Below are 19,067 nucleotides of genomic sequence, written 5' to 3' on the forward strand. Positions count from 1 at the left end.
TACACACATACATGCAAACACACACTAAGGGGTGAGTATTAAATTCAGCGCTGAAAGACCTTGGTGATGGGAGTGAGAACAGCCCTCCAAGACAGGCAAGATCGATTGGAAGTCTGCTCTACTCTGAGCTGCAAGTGTGGAATAAAAAAACTCACATTTCCATCGCTGAGCCACACCTGTGTTTTATTTTCCATCGTGTTATGATGAAACTTAATGATGAAAATCTTGAAAATCCTGTTTCTGCTTTCCTGCAGTGATTAAAGTCAGTGCGGTGATGTAGAAGTGTACTCAGGGTGTGGTCAGTGCACTCTGACATCATGGATGGGTGTGGCCTAAAATCATCATGAGACAGTTCTGGTCAGCTTGATATTAATTTCTTTAACCATAAATTTCACTGTGGCATTGATGTAAAAACTCCAAGACCATTTATGAAGTTGACAAGACAATTCAGGGAAGATAAAAACAAACAACAACAAAAAAACTAAACAATACGGACTGATCATAAACCCCTCCCCATTCCCTCAATGCTCCAATCACAGCTGGGCAAGAATTCGGACAACCTTGGACAACTTAAAAATGTAATGGGATATCCCTCAACTTTAGCGAGACAGTTAAAAGATGTGTCTCATCTACATGTATGGCCCAGTAGTGACATGCAAACCCCCAATCATATAAAGATATAAAGACGTGTTTAGTAAAATGGGAGAGAAGAGATAGTGCAGTAGAACTCAACGTTAGCTCAGTCTCAACATAACTGCTATGACTAAAAGGTAAATTCATCATCTAAACACAAATTTCCTGTTAAGTCATTAGTTAAAATTTACTGCGGCATCCTTGTGTTAGTTAAGCTAAACTGGTTGTCAAGAAACGTTAGCAAACTTAAACATATCAAGAGGTTTCTGTCCTATTCTATGAGGAACCAACTTAATTGGACAGATTGATTTTAAATTCTTCATTTGTTTACTTTGAGCTGCTAGTGAACGTTACAGATACTGAAAATGCAGACCACAGCTTCGAGCACCGTTGGGGGATAATACTACTACAACTACCTGTTGTTTAAAACTGCACTAATTAATGTTAGCATAATTCTTTAATGTGTCAAATTGCTATGTGAAATGTTAAAGGGGTCAATCGTATCGACGAAACCACAGAGACTTATCACCCAGCTGTGCAGTTCCCCTCAGCTTTATCGATCTATTAAGCCTCTCTTAGCTCATTGCTTTGGTTTTTTTTTACACTCACATCAACCTCATTAATAGCTGCAGCAGGCAGCTTTTTTCAATAAGACGGCTCTCATAAACCTACTGTATGCTACCTACCACAGAAGCTGGTGAACATAGTGCAGCATTTAGCAGCTATAGCCAGACATTTCCCTCAGTTGGTAGTTGGTAGAGACCAAAACAGAGTTAAGAGGAGGTCAAATATTGGGCTTGCATTTGTTGAGAGGCCAGAAATATGACTTTTATTGCTGACATGTTAGCCAGAACAACTTTACAAGGCTATAATATGTCAAACGTGTGTGATGTTTAGTGGTGTTCAATGAATTCATACACTAAAAATGAAAATTCATACATTTCTTGTGTGTTAAAGCTGCATTAGACATATTGTCATACCTAAATACAAATGCTAACAGCAGGACTTCAGTTCAAATGAAATCATGCAGGATTTTTTATTCGTCACATCCTGCACATGAAGGAAGGATGAGGAGATGGACTCTTCTGTTGCAGCTTGCTTGTTCTTTTGGCTGATATGATGAGTATTTTTTGTTGCATTTTGCAGCTTTAATGTAAAAACCTCCAGGAGATTCTACAGAGATAAACAATCTGCCTTCCTAAAAACAACTGGGCTAAAAACAAACATTCCATAAAATGAATGAATTTGTGAAATATATCCTGATTTATTCTTGTAATAAAACTAATTCCTCGATATTTCCAGATCTCCCCCGACATTCCCGTTAAACGTCCCTAATGTTCCAGAAACTGACTGACAGGTGGGAACCTTAAAGCACTGGAAGACACCAGGCAACGAGCGGGGAGACGGGGTTGTGGAAGCAAAAAAAAAAAAAGGTTACTCCTAGATGAAAGAAGCTGAATGATAATAGAGCACACGGTGGGCCCAGAGATGATTAATACCATTCTCCTCTCCCATTTGCTGTTCATTAACTCACTGTCTGCCATAATGGCCTGAGCTCAGATGAAAGGGGAGGGGAGAGGAGAAGTTCAGGTTGGGCATCATTAGAAAGAACGAAGATGGAGTGAGAGAATAGGAGGAGGGGAGAGGGATGGTGGGTTGGAAAGAGTGCTGATTAGTGCAGCAGTTATCTACATCTTAATCAAGCCGAGTATTGCTCTCTTGCCCTGAAAAGGCCACACAATGACAAAACACAGCACCATTTAGCATAACAGTAGTCTATCCACTAGAAAAGTCTATTGGAGCTGCTGCTGGAATTTATTGTCCAAGACGTCTTGCTGAATAAATATTAAAGTTGACATGCATAGTATAGTAATTTTCATAGTGAAAAGAGCTTGTTAGGGACAGAACAAGATGTCAGAAAGCAGAACCGTAAAAGCGGGTCTCCGGTTTTTTACGTACTTTGTTCCCCGCTAAGCCGAAAGCGCCTCGAGGGAGAAGGGGAAGTCAGGTGGATTGGATAAAGAGACAAGGTAGGTAGATAACACCCGAGTGGATGTGCATTTACAGAAGCGTAACACATAGCATTTCAGTTATGGTAAAACTCTGGCAGAGATAAAAGCATCAGGCATTATGTATCCCTTTCTGCTTGTGCGTAAGGGTTGAAAAAGATGGACACACGCAATTGGATTTGGAGAGCTGCTGCAATGTATTTCAATCTACGTCAGCGCTAACCTTATAAAATGGGAAACTATTGAACTGATAGAAAGGATGGGAAAAAAAAAAAAAAACACCCATCCAGTAAGACAGCACAGGAGCCGTGACTGATAGAGAAACAGAGGAAGCCTGTCGAGATTGAATAATTATTCTGAAAAATGGAAAATAAAGAGTGACAAAGAGGAATAGAGTGTGAAATAGATAGAGGAGGAGGTGTACGGGAGATTCTGAATGAATCATAGCTAAAACAAGCTTCATTCCTCTTCACAGATTCTATACGTTTATACACAATAAGTCAGTTTGAAACTTCCTGAACAAAATGTTCTATCAAATGTTCTGTTAAGTGAGTTAAACAGCACAATTACAGTATGCACAGTATGGATAATGCCTGTAAGAGCTGTGTGTGTGTGTCCTCACACTTGAATCCATGTCGATATTTTATATTGTAAATGGGAATGTCATTATTTTTAGCCATACAGCAGCGTTCATATTTAATACCCTTCCGGCACTGTGTCAGTCCCTTAAGTGCATCCCAGCAGCTCCGATAGCATTGCCAAATGCATCATTATGTCATCAGTATCACTACATGCAACTCTGTAGGACAGGATGAATTTGTAAGGATACTGGGCGCAGAGGAAGGTGACCTCACTTGAAGTCTTTTACCACTGTGAAAGATTCAGAAATGTGGTTGTGCATCTATCACCGAGGGACTTTGATTCCTTTTTTTTTTTTCAATAACAAATATGACTTGGACATTCATACAGTCTAACTACAGGGGTGAGGAGGAGAGGCAATGTTTTCATAGACTTCATCTGCAACTGAATGCAGGGACCTTCAAGAATGACTGTCTGTAAGGTACACTGTGTTTTCCTCACTATTCACTACAGCCCACTGGAGAGCTTCATGGGTCCAATTTGTTCCTAGAAAGCAAGACCTGACAGGACCACAATCGGGCCAGGTCCAAATAATATCCTAGTGGATCCAAGCAGACTCACTATCTGCTCTGATTACGTGGTGCATCATAATCATATAGGAGAACATCTCATCTTACCTCGTATTGGAGGTAAGATGGAAAGTGTGAACAGTGAAGTTCAGGACAAATGACATGTTACTGCTCTTTTCAACTGTGGCTGATCACAAATTGGTGGCACGTCATGCTGCTGCTAGTGTTGCTGTTGTGATGACCCCTGAGATGTCATCTTTGGTTCGATGTATATTCACCTGTCTGTCTGCTCTGCTCTGAATAATAAAGCCTGGCTGCAGCTAGCAGCTTCTCTCTCTCTCTGGCTGACTCTCCACTCTGCCGCAGCTGTTGCAGCTGCTGCAGCTTTGCTCCTCTCCCTTTTGATTTGGTTATGTTGGTTTAGTTCTGTACCTTGCTTTCACACACACACACACACACACACACACACACTCACCAACCATGCATCACATACACCACTGATCCCACTTCCACGCCTCATATTGTAAATACTAAGTTATCACTTTAATTTGGGTTAATTTGCTTAAATAAATATCTTTTGTACTTTGTCATGGTGTGTCTGCCTTTTGTTGTGGCCACTTGAGCCAGGTCCTGACTCTCTCTCTCTCTCTCTCTACAGGGCTGTCTATAGCTACAGGCGACCTAGGTTGTTGCTCAGGGTGCCACCTGCTGGAGTGGTGGAAGGCCACAATGGATAATATAACAAGCTTTTAAAATACAACACATTGTTAAAGATGAAACCAGTGGTTTCCAACCTTTTTGGCTTTTGACGTCTTACAAAAAGCAGTGTGTAGTCGGGGTCACATTTCAGATAGTCAAATAGTGATTTTTCCCTCTAATCTTCTCACATGCTTTCATTTCAATATTTCACCAAAAATCAAAGATGAGAAAAAAGTCAAAAAACTGAAAACAGATTTGTGTATCAGAACTTTGTTTTTTCCTCTTTTTTCTCCCATTAATCATCTCACGACCCCTCAGATTTATCTGCTGACCCTTTGGAGGGGCCCCGACCCCTAGGTTGGGAACCACTGCAGCAGCTACAACAGTAACATGCTGCTCTAACACTGATGCTTCACTATTAATAATCTAATGATGTCATATATAATAATATATCAGTCAGAGGAACCAAACCACTACTTTTACTGCAATACTTTAACTACATCAAGCTGATAATACTTATGTACTTTTACTGTAGTAGGATTCTTCATGTAGGAGTTTTACTTGTAGTAGAGTATTTTTACCTTGCTTTATCGGTACTTTTACTTAAGTTAAGGATCTGAGTACTTCTTCCACCACTGCTGGAGCATTTTTTGAACATTTATGTGATTAATTTCAGATGCCCAATTTACTTTTAAAAGTCTATGGCTGCAGTCCAACACTGTATTTCAGTGCCCATGCTGCACTGAACACCTGCTGATACTGACTGAAGACTACAGGGGGACTCTACTGGGGGCTCACACTCACTCTCGTATCATTAACCTGCTGTGTAAGACTCATCTTTGAACAACCAGGTTACTTGTGTTCCATACAAATGTAAACTGATCCACACCAGGACAAGACAATAGGCATATGTGTCTGCAACTCCAGTCATGTAGTCAGTAAGTTTAACAGAAGAAACCCCATAAAGATAAATGATTATCTGCACGCTGGGATTAAATCAAAGTAAACTTGTCCCAAGCCGATCCACAGCACTGAGGTTGTGATTACTAGTTATCTGCTATAAATCCAGACCTGCCAACCTGTACGCATTCTGACATCAAAGTACGCTGGTACGAGTTGTTACAAAAAGAGGCCAGTTGCCTTCCTTTGTTTTACACCTAAGTAATGGATAAATAGAGCTGAGCCAATCGAGACATTAAGCTGGTGTGATTGTTTCTTCTCCTGCCAATAAGCTCTCTACCAATAAAAAAGTGAGCAGTGACAGTTAACCTCATACAATAGTTTTTAATATCAGTCATGCCACACTGTGTGGACCTAGAAGTTGCTGCAGAAAGCCTCCCAAACCAGTAAAGCCCAAGTATTTCTACTTCACCTGTCATGCTCTTAGATATGTCTGCTTGCTTGTGAGATTATATTGACTGGAAAGTCCTAATGTTTCTGAACGAGCTATAGCTCTCACAGGTTTGATATACATTTGACTGACAAAACAGGCGTTCTACCCACAAATGCTTGTAATTCAACTGTGCTAACATTAGCTAATGGCGTCACTAACAGGTTGTTGCTAACTTCAGGGCCACATAACGTGTTGCTGCTGACACAGCCATTTTCATTATTATAACCTTACCAGTATGCAGTGTAGGGTGCACAATAGCCAGCAGTAAATGTAGGGAGCATACATTACCTGCTGCCCCTGGTTACACGTACACACAAGAAGTAACCTGGCCAGCTTTTCACTGACGACACTTTGAAGTGAGGAAAGGAAGAAAGAAAACGTCATCATGAAATAGTGAAGGAGAAAACTGAGGGGAGAGAGTGTAAAGGCCTTCTAGGTGTGTGTGTGTGTGTGTGTGTGTGTGTGTGTGTTGACACTGTGTAGTCTATAACTTTCCATTGCAAATTAAGTACACAATATGTAATATATGCAATTATGTACAATAATTCATTGTGCAAACAGCAGCGATTTGCATCTGACACATCTAGGTCGCCAAAGTCATACTCAAAAAATTTGTCCAGGGTTGGCATGTCTGAAATGCAGATGTTTGCTCCTGGAGTGACAGCTGTCAACACTGGAACACTGACCATACAGCGCTTCCTGCCACAGATCAACACTAACATCCTCTCTGTATATAAAATAAACTGCGTCATTAATTTGAATGCATGTCTAAAGTGTGTACTGTACTGTAAGTGGTATAGTGAAGGGAAAAAATGTCAAAAATAGAAAGAATATAGAAATAAATGTTGGCTCATAAAATGTGGTCAGGACAGCAGAAGTGAAAGTCTCATACTGAGAATACCTGCAGCTGAAATGACAGAGACTGTGTCATGTGGAGGCGTCGAAGACACTCCTGCACAGATTATCACATCACATCCTGGAAATAAAATCAGCATAACACATAACAGGGACCGGTGTGCATGTAAGGTATTATTTAAGAGATAATGTTGGTGACACGACACAGAACAGGAGTTGAGGAAAAGTGAATAAAGTTCAGTTTAAAAGTCAATGTGAGCACATCAGGTTCAGGTAGGTCTTCCATGTGTCAGTTTAAGATCAGGTCCATATGTTTATACGTTTTTTTTTTTTTTTACCCTCTACTACATCCTACATACATGTGAACCATGATTCCTGATCCCGAGTCCCCATCTAATATTTATATTTACCTACATTAGCAGCTGTAAATTGCAAATGTAGCCTAAAGCCCCATATGGACTGGATTTATTTCTCTGGGGGGGGGAGGGAGGGGGGGGGGGTGATAGATGCATACATGGGTCATTTTTCACGCCCACCCCAGTAATTAAAGCTCCAATTAGCCTTTGTTTTTCTGCAAACTCACTCTCATCTAATTTAAATCTCCTCCAGAGCGACTTCCTCACATTTTAAAGTGGATCTTGGAGTTTTTTCAGCTTAAAGTGCTTCTTGTCTGTCAACTTTTTTAAAAAATCAGCTCAGTGTGAAATTTGGCTTTTATGTGTAAATGAAGGAAGTCAAAAATATTTCTGCTAATCTGATAGATGGAAACATGCTAACATCATAGATCTCTTTGGGAACCAATATGATGACAGAAGACCCATTTTTAGCTGATATTTCTTTACATTTTGACATACTGGTGGCATTAAAAGAATGTGGAATTAGCTATTAGCACTTCCTGTTTGCATTGTAGCACTGTGGATTACTTTGATACTGAAGAAATCTGTGAGACCAGGATTGCATGTTGTGTCTGGAAGGTTTGGATAGTCTTTGCATGAACAAAGTCATGAAGTTCAAACAAAGTCGGTTGAAGTTGAACAAACAGCAGCACCTTGGAGGTGTGATACACCAGTGAAATGACTCCCTGATGCTCGCTGCCAGTGTGAATATCATTAATTGAAACGGTTGTTGTTAATTTGTTTGTAGCGCTCCACCGCTCGCTTGCAACACTGTGCCTTGGGAAGGTGTCTGTGTTTGCAGGTTACATTCAGCAGTATTTTTGGCATATCAAGCTGAGACAGAAGATCAGAAATAGATGAGGCTTTATTTACTCTGGCTCATCCACTTTAAAATTGGCCCTGGTGCTGATGCGAGTTGGCTTGCAGCATCATTACAATATACGTTATCAGCAGGTTCAGGAAGGAATTATCAGGATTTCTTTGTTAGATGATATACAAACAAACAAACAAGAAGTCCTGTTCAGGTGATGCAGTTAAAAGTACTCTAAGCAAAGCTCCAACAAAAACCCCTCTCTTATGGACAATGTTATAGACATCATCTTTCCTGCAACCAACAAGCATGCATAAAGTAATTTCCTCTGTGTTCACTGGGATGGCACCGCTGCTGATTCTGACTGATTTCTCATACACATGTTCCACAGCGGAGCCTGGCGTTAGTCAAATGTCAAAATGGTTTTGGCAAACAGCAATTGAATTAATTCAGTGTATTAAAATGCGTGGATTTGAGCAGGAGATTAACTTGTTGCTTGTGCACAGCTGTGGGAAGAGAGAGAGAGAGAGAGAGAGAAAAAAAAAAGCAGTTTATCCAGAAAGAAGCACTGCCAGAAGGTAGCAGAGCTTTCTTCAAAACATAGCATTCTGCATCTCGGCAAAGCATTTCACCTTCCCCACAAAAGACAGTAATGCATCTTGGGACTGAGAATAAGTGCTGGGTTATATCTGTTTTGTAATGCCCACTATCTGACAAATAGCGAAGGTAGGATTAAAAAAAAAAAAAAAAAAAAAAAAAAAGAGGTCCCATTGGGGAAAATGACTCCCTATTATGTATGTCTCCCTGCTGAAACACCAAGCCCATACAAACAGGACTATCATTACTCTACCATCAGAGTCTGAGAAGGCTCTAGAAGCCTGAGTGAGATGACTGATGAGAATATGGGATTATGGGGGAAAAAAGAGAGAGGAGGAGAGAGAGTGTGTGAGTGGAAGAGAGGAGTGATGGAGCAGGTCTTGTCCCTGCTGACAGATATATGAGTGGGGGGCCTCGGGCTCACTGTCAGCCGCTGTGATGGATGAGAGATAAGTAGTGAAAAACATGTAGATTCAAATTAAAGTCATACAAGCTACACACAAAGGTGTCGCAATGTAAGCGGACACAGCTGTGAAAAGCCCTGATGTCGAACAATCCGGCTACATTTAGGTCATATCCAGTCAAAACTTCAAATTAGAGAACATAGACACCAAAAGTGTCCTTTTCTAGTCGTCATATGATTCACAGTGGTGCATATTAAAGACCAAATGACTGAGAAAGCAGCCAGGAAGCTGCTTTTATAGGTGGACTCATGCAAACTCTTTTTTAGCTGTGTGGCCGTTAACAAAATAGATTGTTTTATTACCTATCATATGAAGAAAACATATTGACAGGAGCAAGTTGGTTTAAAGGGGCCACCCAATGATTTCATGATGTACTTCTATAGTGTCGGGGTGCTCATAAGACACACTGTAAAAAAAGAAAGGTGATGTATATGCTAATTTTTAGTCCGTAGTAAGGGCAAAGCTCCAAAAACACTGGTTCCCTCATTTCCCATAATGCAACAGGTAGCATATTTTTGCTAGATCCTCCATACATAGTGGTAAATGCACACGTCTTCCAGACTCTACATCCCCAGTTTGTAACACAGAATTACTGTTCTAAATGTGTAATCCCCAAGCCCAAAGTGAGTAACCCTAATGACATCATTATGATGTCATCAGGGTTATTTTTTTTACTCATCAGAGTCCCTCCAGAGCCACAGAAGATATTATATGACTGGTTTCACAGGCCAAGCAGCACTCCCCATGACTAGAAAACTGACTTTTCTGTGCATATTATCTGGATGAGTAACAAATGAATATGAAATGATAATGTTCACAGTCCAAAGTTGACTCAACAGCACACTTTTATAGCAGAAAATACAACTTGGCATGGACAGTGATATTCCAGAAACAGATTGGTGTACACATGTGGATGTCTTTGGTGTGAGTTGTACTGAAACGGATGCCAGAATTGAAAATTCTGGCGTGTCACACACATGTCACAGGCCAGAATTGTGCTCGTTTCCATCACACTCGGTTCTCCTGGAGCCTCGATCCTATTCTAAACCTGCACAGCTGAGTGAATGGATTGATATCTACAACGTGTGAATGTACGCCTGTGTTTCCTCTTTCATCTCATCTGCCAGTCTGTCAGGAAGCTGTCTGCTTTTGTCCCAGCTGCCAGCTCCATCGTCCCCCCCTACCCCCCTCCAAATTAATGTTCCTGCCATACCCACTGTGCGTATCCGTGTGTGTGTTGGTGAGGGATTGTTGGTGTGACAAGCCTGCCAGTAACTGCACTCTAATTACTGACTTGCATGTCTAAGTTCCAGGAAGTCTGGTAACCTTGTTAGGTTAAATAATTCGTCTTCATCAGTAGCAAACACTCACAGAGAGTCCCAATGGACACTGGCTTGACTTCATCAATTATATCCGCCTGATTTGGTTAGATTGGACCCATATATCTCAACACAGGTAGCATTCGGAGGAACAATCAGAGCTGATGACCCAGTTAGAGTGGTATAAGGGAGTCCTCTGTGGATATGGACATAAGGCTCCCTGGTGATGATGTAACAGAGAATAATCTTTCCATCACTTACAAAAAAGTTAATTATTCAATTAGAGTTAGACCAGCAAATTACTTTGCCAATGCAAGGAGGTCTTCTTTGATTAGAAACCCATTTCTTCATCTGATTTCCTGAAAACGATTAAGTCGCCCTGATTGCGTATTTATTATATAATTGATGAAAACTATAGTGATCATCTGTGGGAAACCCTTAACCTTTTGAACCCCAGGGTGTTTTTACTGTAACCCTATAGACTTTTTATGGAAAAATGTGTAAATTGAAGTTGAAATCATCTTAAAGCAGTAGTAACTGACTTTATTGGCCACTTGGGGGCAAAAAGCTGTAAACATAACACTCACATATCATTAACATATAAAGTTGTTATGGCTAACATGCTAGCCAACAGTTGCTTATTTACACATCCAGTAGACATGGAGCAACACTAGCATTCACTTGAAGTCTTGTTTGTGTCCACACGATGAATAGAAGTCCAATATTCACTCTCTTTTCTCTCTTCTAAATATTAACTAGTAATTGTAGCAAGTGTAGCAATTACTTTGTCAGACAACAATTTTATAAGATAACTGATTCAAACATTCAGGCATTTCAAGTGCCAAACTCTGGTTCCAGCTTCTCAGTTGGATGAGATTTTGCTGTGTTTCTCTGTTTTATATCTTTATCTTTGGGGTTTGGACTGTTGGATGGACAAATCAAAGCAATTTAAAGACTTCACCTTGGACTCTTAGAACTAGAAGAGATGGACATTTTCCACTAATTGCTTACTTGGAAAAATAATCAAGGGATTAACTGATAATGACAGTAATAGTGGGTTGCAACCCTAGATCAACTGTTAAGGAAACTCAAGAACAAAGTGGTCTGACACATTAATAAAGATGAATGTCTGGATTGTACCGGCCACTTTCCTTTGGAGAACATCAGTAGCGGCTCGTCCCTGGATGCCCCCTGTCAGCTGAGCCCTGAGCCTACGGAGCCTCCTCCCTCGAGATGTCATTACCAGCTCTTTGAGAGGGGATCCATCAACGGGAGGAATAGACAGAGAAGTTTCTCAAACAAGTTGGAAAGGCTACAAACAAGCTTACACGGGACAGAATCCAACTAAGATCACATGATATTTCAACAGTGGAGAAATCACTCATCTTATATAGATTAATAACGTTAATTCAACACTGTGATGCTCATCTTTTCTTGCTCCTTGTTGTGACAGCTATTTGTAAAGCAAACATAGAGGCAGTCCTGTGCATCATGCTGTGTGTTGTCCCGCTGTTCTACGCTGTGAATCTGCAGGGCAGCAGTCAAACTACTAACTCTGACCCACGTCCCTGTGGCTCATCCTGCCACGCTGCTGTGCACACCCTATGCACACGCCCTCCATCGCTCTCCTTCACCCAAAACATCCCAAAACACAATCTGGCTGCACACACTCCTCTAATCTAACTGGGAATCCGCATAGGAAGCGAGACGTGAGTGGCATGTAAGAGCGTTCTATCCGTTCTATTCTATCCGTTCAGTCTACACCGACTCTGACCTGCGTTCAACGTCTCCGTCCACAGAAGTAGCCGTCTGTCAGCTGCAGTTCCTGGAGAGCTGAGAGGACAGCGGCCGGACAAACCGACTGACAGCAGAAATTTACTGAACCAAAATAGTTTGCATGTCGGCTCCACAGGAAGAAATCAACTTCCCTGCCTGTAGTGAAACAGGCGGCTCACAGACAGACTGGGAGCTGATCAATCAATGTAGATACAGTAAATGAGTTCAAAACACATATACAGCTGGATATTTGTGTGATTTAAACAGCTGTCTGTGCAGATTACATCTCACTAGACATGAGACTAGGTTGTCTTTTTGATTATTGTGTTTTGTATGTTTGACATGTATGTTTAAAGCAGAATAAATATAATGTTAAAAAAAAAAATCTATCAGAAAGTATCAGGCAAAATGATGTGATGATTTTAAGTAGGGTTAGTACATTCTTACAGAGGTTTATATAACAGTTCACTTTTTGTTATACTAGCAGTTTTATGGAAAGCACAGTAACCCATTTTATCATAATTTGTTCAGTTTTTTTTCCATTTTCAGAGACAAGCGTTTTGCTTCAGGGAAACATCGATAATGAAAATTTTAACTTTCCAAAACATTTCAGCAGCATTATAAGTCACTGAATATGTTCACAGGCACACTATTATCCTGGGTTTGAGTTTTTATCATCATATTTGGGATTCAAGGTTTATATAAGAAAGCCCACATCCTGTGTGGCGGGGCAGGAGTGACTTTTTCTCTCATTTCTGAAATGATTAAGTTACAGTCATGAAACAGTCGAGGATGAACACAGTTTAGTTTCTGACTGTGTTGATTCTGCTGTATTTACAGCTCTGTTGGAAGTGATGTGATGGAGCGTCTCCATCTAATAATCAGCAATGGCAGAATAGTGACAGTACACTTTATCCTCCACATTTCCATGTTCAGACACTTTTATTTCAGCACATAGAGCACGTTCACGTCTTTTATCTGATTTCTTGTCTTACTAACTAACAGTACATAACTTGAGTTGAAGACGCAGACATGGCAAGACAAGTTTTTACATATTAAAGTATCTTAATTGAGTACTCTAGTGCATTTAGGTTTTTTAAAACTGGGATTAAGTGAACTTGTTCAGGTTTTTGAAGCACATGCAGCAAGAAACCTGATTATAACTGACATGTAAACACACTAATTTAGTTTTAATTTAAAAAAAACCCCTCAGCATTGAAAAAGATTCTCAGCAGATCCAAGCATTTTACAACCACAATGTGTACACTGAAGGTAAATGAGCCATCTGGACACCAACAGTGATGTCTTAAGGCCATCTGGGCCACCGTACCCTGAGCCTGCCTCTCCTCTCCCCCTCCTGACATCTCCCTGCTCCTCTCCTCTTTCTTCTGTCCCTCTCTTGTGCAGTTTGTAATTGAGATTCAGGCCCACAGATGGATATGCCATGGATGCTGGCTCCGACATGGCTGTTACACGTCCAGCTATCTGCGGAGCCGGAGACATGAGAAGAATCCCTCAGCTTCAAGGCCCCTGCATCACCGAGGCAATTAAAGCAATCTCCCGCCTTGAGAAGTGAGAAGAGGCCTCAGTCAGATGATGGTAATTGCAGTTTTCATGCGCGGGGGCCTGCTCCCTTTTGTAATGCTGCGACAACCTCGAAGGTTCAGCCAACCCAAACTCGTGTCTAATTAATTTGAATCGGTAATTTGCATAATTGAATATTTACGTTATTGTAATGCATTCCAACCTTTGGCAACTGACATTGGCTCGTGTTTGCAGACTCTTACTTGTCACGCCATTGACTCGACACTATGTACAGCAGCAAACACTTGTACATGACAGGAGTTTGAATGTGACCCCTTCACACATACAAGCCAAGAGTTATGTTTGAACAAAATTTAAAAGTCACAAGTTTCACTACAAATGATGGTTGAATCCATTTTTGTACAAAAGAAACCCTAATATATATATATATATATATAACAGCATTAACATGTAAGTTCAAGGTGTTTCACCAGTCAAATACTAAAACCACTGGTTAATTAGTTAACTACTGTAGATAATGTAATGTTGTACACTATCATGTGACTTACAATGATGCATGTGTGAAACATCACTGCTTAGAAATGTAGTTTCTGCTACACTGAATCAGTTGTGGTGCCATGCTCATCCGCTGTTCCATATATTAACACATTAAACACTATCTGCCATCACATAGTCACAGCTGGAGCCTAGTTGTTTTCTGTTGCGCTGTGCATTTGCTGGTGTATGATAATGATAATGTGTAAAACTGCTGCTGACAGAACACTCACTGCATGTGTTTCACAATGAACACGTTTTAATGTAAAGGCAGCTAAGCCTTTATCGTGTAACGCCCACAGAAAGTGTTGACAGTGTTTAGTGAGCTTTGCCAAGGCTGGGAAGTTCACTGCAAAGACAAGACACTCTCTCAATATAAAAAAGAGGAGCATATATTGAGCGGCTGAGTAAATACAGACTCTATACACTGGTGATAGGTAGGCTGTAATCACAGTTTCATCTCCAGGCAACCACTGAAATACCACAAGAACTTCCCAGAAATTCTTGGGTGTTTCTGCACCAAAGCAGACAGAATATAAATGCTCAAGAGAACTTCATCTGAGCTGTGGGTCTCCACTACAACCTGATGAAGTGGGGTATCAAAAAAAAAAGTACTCTCTGCTCACAGCACATCGCACTAATTTTGCAATTTTTCAACTAGTTTTCTTATTGTGCCTTTCACTTGCATATGCAATGTTAACAGTGCAGAATTCAGTGCTACACATCAAACATAGGGATGTGCAGAAAGCCCAGTATTTGTATCTGTATTTGTTGAGGCAGCAAAATTATTTGTATTTGAATTTGTATTTGAATAAAAGTGGAAAGAGGCTTAAAAATCCTGTTTTTGTTTTTATTACGCTTTTAATTTTAGAAAATTAAAGTGTTACAATAAGTGTTCATAAATAAACTACCTTATGAAGGAGGTCCCAACACCGGGTCACAAACTGGAGTCTCCCAGATCATAGATGACTGCGCTGACTACTGAGCTAAAACTTTACTCATCACCTCATTGCAGACAGACCTCTAACTAACAAATATTTTTTAAAATAATTGTATGAAACAAATATTATAAAACCTATTATATAAAAAAACCTATTATTTGTGCTTTGCCAAATAATGTATTTGTATTCGGGCACACCCCGAATCAAACATGTTACGATACAACGATGGGCAGCTTCTGAATCACCTTATAAACACACACATACATAGTTAAATGGACATGTATTTATGATTTATGATGCCTTTATCTCATAAATCATACTCTTCCTTATATGATACAGTTGCTTTTAATAAATGTTCTATTTTGTATCTGTGTTGGTGATTCTGCCCATGTTACTTGGGCATTACTTGGTATTGGATCAAAACCAAATTTTATGGTATCACTCAATCTTAACTTACAGTATCTTATTAACAATACCAGTAACTAGTAAGTCTGACATTTATTCTTGGATTGAAGAAGAAGACCTGGTGGACACAGGCAGCAGCGCATCTACTTCAATGAATCAGGACCAAATAATATTAGCTAAGAGTCCCTTCAGCTACCTGCAAACATCTGCAGCGAGTTCACCTGGAAAAGACCCAACAGCACCAGCAGAACCAACACCGGCCTGCAGACAGCTTCACACACAGGTACACACACTCCTTTGATATCAAACACAGGATATTAAACCCATGTAAAGAATGAGCTTTAGTGACTGGTTGGCTGGCTCTCTGACTGATATCTGATTGGCTGGCTGGTTGGGCAATCTGGAGAATGTGGTTATTCCCTCAAGAGTGAAAGTACAGCTGCCATCCAAGAGCCTGCTGTTTGTTGTTCTACCTAACACTCCCTGTAATTAGGCAGATTCAGGGCTGCCAGTAGCATACACACACACACACACACACACACACACACACGCACCAACCTGACAGTGAATTTCACTGCCTGCTTGCCATATTTCTTCATCTGGTTTATCAGGATAAGAGGGAGATGTTTTTTCATAAACAGTAGAAGAAGAAAAGTAGAGAATCCTCTCAGTGTTTAGAAGGGTCACAGATTTGTCATAAAAGCATAAGCAGCTTGTTTAGCAACAGAAATATGATTAAAACTTTCAAACCACTTTTGCTGAACTCAGAATTCCATTTAGTAACACGTAACTACTTAATACCCTTTCAGAACGGAATACACCACCTGGCACTGATGTCGCTGATCACAATGAGTCGCCGCTTATTGCTCGGCACGTACCTGACTTCAAAGTGCAAGAACAAAAGCAGGAGAGAGCCTCATGTCCCCAAATCTGAGGAGCGCCACCAATTTCACAGCGCTAATAGATTCCCAGTGCGTTTGTTTGAAAAATAAACCAGGAACCAGGACAAAAGACATCTAATCCTGTTTCATAAGCAGTATTCATGAATGTGCAGGAAACACTACGCAGAGAGAGTAAGGACTCCGAAATCACTTTTTTTTCACCTCCCCAGCTCTAAAGTGATTAAATTCATTAAAATCTCTTCAAGTAATTGCAGCTCATCTTTGGCAGTAAATATTCAATTAATAATGCCTTTTTAATAACTGTGATTCCTTCAATCCACCTCTCATAGCCTTGCATTTCTCTCTGTCATTAATTAAAATTTCTCTTTGGAGGTCAATTAAATTTCCTTTAACTATTCATTAGCCATAATACAGGGCAGCACAGAACTCTATTAAATGGGGAGTTCATCTTGCTCTCCTCGCTGAGTCGCTATGTGTCTTGTGAGAGGGGGGTTGGGGAGGGTTAATCTTTCTCTTTGCCTTCCTCCTGGGCAGAGAGTGGGCTTAAGCTCTCGGTGTTGAGGTGGCGAGCCGAGCCGTGGCGAGCCGAGCGGAAGCTCTTTACCGGTCTCCGTTGCGTGTTTGGCCAAGGCTGACTGGCTGCCAAACAGCCAGAGACAGAGTGGGGATGAATCAGCACTGACAAGGTGAAGCCAGCTTCGTGTTCACCGGCTGACAGCTCAGGTGCTCAGAGAGATGGAGACACAACAGATTACATTTAGGCCACTGAGAGAGGGAGAGAGAGAGAGAGACAGAGAGACAGAGAGAGGGAGATAAAGCAAGAGAAAGAGAAAGAAAGAGACCAAAATGGCTTTTGGACTCTGGAAACTTTTCTCAGAGATAAATGAGAAAGTTGGACTTGGGTTTGTGCAGGTGTGTATATGAGGCGTCAATATGAGTGTTCTGAAGCCTGCTGATAAATAAATAAAAACAATAGTATTTGGTGTTTCTTGTCTGTAAAATGTGGAGAAATTATGGATCTGTTTCAGGTTGTTTTTGGCTTTGTTACGTGTGATCGAAATTAGCTGTCAGATTTATCAATATTAATAGTCTGTGTGTTAATACCAACCTTGACTGACAGTCTGCTAATTTTCTCAAGAAAAACAGCAGCATCAGCATTATATATAGTTTATGTTTAAATTACAAAGAGCTTCTCTGGCTCTGTGAATTATGACTTTTGTGCATCTGGAGCAAAACTAGAAGTAGTGTAACACTGTCTTAGAGCCATAAGATCCATGTAGGGAGGTGGTCAGAGTGGTTCAATTGGTTTACTGTTAACTGTTAGACTCTGACATTTCCTGTGTCCTACCCCTAATCTATTTTAATCATGGTAATAAAGGTCCCCTAACCTCAACAAAGCAGTTCTTATAAACCAAACCATGATCTTTCCTTAACCCATGTTGTTTTTGTACCTAAACGTAACCAGATATTAACCGGACTGGAGTCAGATATTAAGTGATATAAGACTAAAGAAATCAGAAAATATTCACATTTAAGAAGCTGAAATCAGAGAATTTGGACTTTTTCTTCTTAAAAAATGACTGAAAACAATTAATTGGTTATCAAAATAGTTGGCAACTAATTGAATAATTGACTAATTGTTGCAGCTCTATATGACACATTTTTGTAACAGTGATCTGTAACCACTTTGGAATCGAATACCCAACAATGTCATCCTAATGGTTGAGGTTTGGTTAAGTTAAGGCAACTGTTAGCACTTTTCAACAAATGTGACATAGCCCACACTTCTGTGGTCCTGTTAAGTTGCAGCGTTGACTGGGGACAAACCCACGACTGTCTCAAAGACAAACAGTGGACATGTCAAAGTCACATACTTTGTTGACTCAACTATCCACCGAAACCTCCTTCTTAAAGAATTTAGATATAGTATAAGTTATTTTTCAAGAAAGCGTGAACCAGGTTATTTGGGGATCTGATTTGGTTTAGTCACAAAACAACTTGGTTAGATTTAGTGAAAGATCATAGTTTGGATTAAAATAAGTACTTTGTTTAGGTTAGGATACCTTTGCCATCATGGACACAATATAAACCACTTGGTTATGGTTTTGGAATGACTGCGGCCATGGTTAATAGAAATCAACATTAACTGTTGGTAGGAAACAGTAAATTAACTCCCGTGGTAAAATGAGTCATTTTGAACCCCATAGTCATAATTAAGATGGCCACTTGGGGGCTTTGTCACTCGCACATAAACATATGTAGTTTTTTGGCATTTGCTGAAACGGCTGATGCTCTGTTTTTTCTTGGGAGAACAGTATCCGATTGATCCAAATGAGATCTGCTTTATTGTAGAGCAATGGCATTGAGAGCTGTGTCTCTTTCTCATTGTTTGAGGTGCAACCCTAAATAAGACAGTTTTCTTTCTCTGCCTCTCTCTGCTCCCATCTGATTCCATCTGATTCATCCGAATAGCAATAGAATTGTGCCATAGTGAGTAATGTCCTTACTCCGGACACACTGCAGGGTACTTGCTATCAAAGTGGAGTCCTTGAGAGAGCAGCAGGGGAACCCTTGCAAAACAGAGGTATTGTTAAATTTAATTTTCATTTCAAGTAGAAATGATACCAGTGAGAAAACGTAT

The 19,067-nt window shown here is 40.3% G+C and overlaps 1 protein-coding gene across 4 annotated transcripts in view; it reads right to left on the bottom strand.

Annotated features, from left to right (window-relative positions):
- The window catches only part of ca10a (carbonic anhydrase Xa), a 257,971-nt gene that overhangs the window by 117,300 nt on the left and 121,604 nt on the right, over nucleotides 1–19,067 (bottom strand). The window lies entirely within an intron of this gene.

Source organism: Thunnus maccoyii, chromosome 20 (genome assembly GCF_910596095.1).
Source record: "Thunnus maccoyii chromosome 20, fThuMac1.1, whole genome shotgun sequence".
Taxonomy (NCBI): Eukaryota; Metazoa; Chordata; class Actinopteri; order Scombriformes; family Scombridae; genus Thunnus; species Thunnus maccoyii.